The 2,360-nt window shown below is 48.3% G+C and overlaps 1 non-coding gene across 1 annotated transcript; it reads left to right on the top strand.

Annotated features, from left to right (window-relative positions):
- The first annotated feature begins 1,577 nt into the window (after positions 1 to 1,577).
- Trnat-ugu (transfer RNA threonine (anticodon UGU)) lies at positions 1,578 to 1,652 on the top strand. Its single transcript has one exon. It is a non-coding gene; the product is annotated as a tRNA-Thr (tRNA).
- The last annotated feature ends 708 nt before the right edge of the window (positions 1,653 to 2,360 follow it).

Genomic DNA, 2,360 nt, shown 5'->3' with positions numbered 1-2,360 from the left:
CAGTATACTTTGCGATCCACTATTCAAATGACCGTACTCACGACGGACTCATATCTGCGACGAATGTCACCACATCTCTGTTGGTCCAGTATGGCCAGGGGATTTCGGCTGGTACATTGATGCCACGCTTTCGTCTGAATCAACTGCACAGCGATTGAAATTCACGATATGCAGTTTTATGGCGCTATACGATAAGCTGGTTGATTCGAAAAAAGCGTATGGGGCCTGAAGATGGCAAAATGAATTGCCGAAACTGGTTGCTATGGAAATAAAATGAAATATCTTAAAGTGTACGGCTGTTGGTAAAGTTTATTGACTTGAAAAGAATGTCAGCACGGTCGTTCCTGATGCTTCACGGCCTGTTAGCTTGCTTGTACACCTTATCTTTTAAATATTCCGCAGAAACAAATGCGGGACGTCAAATCCCGCAACCTAGCTAGCCAATTAATAGGGCCACCTCTGCCGATCCACCGATCAGTGTCAACACGGTCTGATACCTCCCGTGCTTTAATTGTGCTGGCAAGCGTCATGCTGAAACCACGTACATTGTCGAACGTCCAGTACAAAGTCCTACGCTGGTACCGTTAGTTCCTGTGCCAAAAACGTTCGACATTTGCGTCCATTCAAAGTGCAGTGGATAAAATCCGGACCAATGAGTTTGTTCTGTGGTGTCACCGCCAGACACCACACTTGCTAGGTGGTAGCCTTTAAATCGGCCGCGGTCCGGTAGTATACGTCGGACCCGCGTGTCGCCACTACCAGTGATTGCAGACCGAGCGCCGCCACACGGCAGGTCTAGAGAGACTTCCTAGCACTCGCCCCAGTTGTACAGCCGACTTTGCTAGCGATGGTTCACTGACTTCTACGCTCTCATTTGCCGAGACGATAGTTAGCATAGCCTTCAGCTACGTTATTTGCTACGACCTAGCAAGGCGCCAGTATCCGTACTATTGATATTGTGAATCATGTACCATAAAGAGCGACGTTCTCCATTAATGGATTAAAGTTAAGTATTCCACCAGCTACGTCCGTTTTTCTTAAGTCTAATTCCCTTGTCATGTTCCAGACCTCACGCCAGCCTGCGTGAGCTGAGACGCGTGCATTTCGGCCTCCTTTAGAAAAAGACGGTTGGCTCTCCTGTCAACCACAACATGTTCCACATGATTCCTCATCATACGTTAACCGACCAAGGACGTTGATTACAATTATATATTAATACCTTCAGCTGGTGACGGGCGTTGATATCAACGGGGAGAGGTGAAAATGTGTGCCCCGACAGGGATGCGAACCCGGGATTTCCTGCTTACATGACGGACGCTCTATGCATCTGAACCACCGAGGGCGTTAGGATTGTGCGACTGCAGCGACTACCTAGCGCACGCCTCCCGCGAGACTAACATTCTCACCTTATATGTCCACACACTACATTCGTAGTGTCCCTACCCAACACACTTATTACTTGCGGAAGACATTCTGATCAAGTCCCATAAGAGTTAGGGTAATGTGTGTGCATCCACACAGAAGAAGAAGGGGGGGGGGGTGCGTGAGACAATCCCTGCAGTCGCACTATCCTCTGTGCCCTCGGTGGCTCAGATGGACAGAGCGTCTGCCATGTAAGCAGGAGATCCCGGGTTCGAGTCCCGGTCGGGGCACACATTTTCACCTGTACCCATTGATATATATCAACGCCCGTCAGCTGCTGAAGGTATAAATATATAATTCTAATTTCGTTGGCTGCAGGTCATCAGTGGTGTCTGTTCTTTCGGATATGTCCCAAAGAACAGACACGATATCCATATAAGTATAAAAGACGTTGATGGTCAACTTGCCGTAACCAGCAGTCTATACTCCAGTAATGCTTGTTATATCGATTTACGCTGCCATGATTTGTAAATGTAGACTCATTGGAAAATAGTACCTCAGCAAAGGAAAAAATGGCTCTGAGCACTCTGGGACTTAACATCTGAGGTCATCAGTCCCCCCGAAACTTAGAACTACTTACACCCAACTAACCTAATGACATCACACACATACATGCCCGCGGCAGGATTCGAACCTGCGGCCGTAGCGGTCGCGCGGTTCCAGACTGAAGCGCCTAGAACCGCTCGGCCACACCGACCGGCTCAGCAAAGAACATGGGGGTCGTTTGCATTTGTTGACGCGTCCATTCACAAAACACAATATGGTTATGGAAACCGGTGGCATGACTTTCTTGACGAAGTGATACGTGGTATGGACGGTACTTATAACGATGCAGTACTGTGACAATACTACCTACGGACAAACCGGAATAGCGATGTAATTGCCGGACACTTAGCCGTGGGTTGTGCTGCACTGTCCCTAGTAGAGCTATTTCATTA

Source organism: Schistocerca gregaria, chromosome 8, assembly GCF_023897955.1.
Source record: "Schistocerca gregaria isolate iqSchGreg1 chromosome 8, iqSchGreg1.2, whole genome shotgun sequence".
NCBI lineage: Eukaryota > Metazoa > Arthropoda > Insecta > Orthoptera > Acrididae > Schistocerca > Schistocerca gregaria.
Note: the sequence above shows the minus strand (reverse complement) of the source record. Positions and strands in the feature narration are given on the sequence as shown.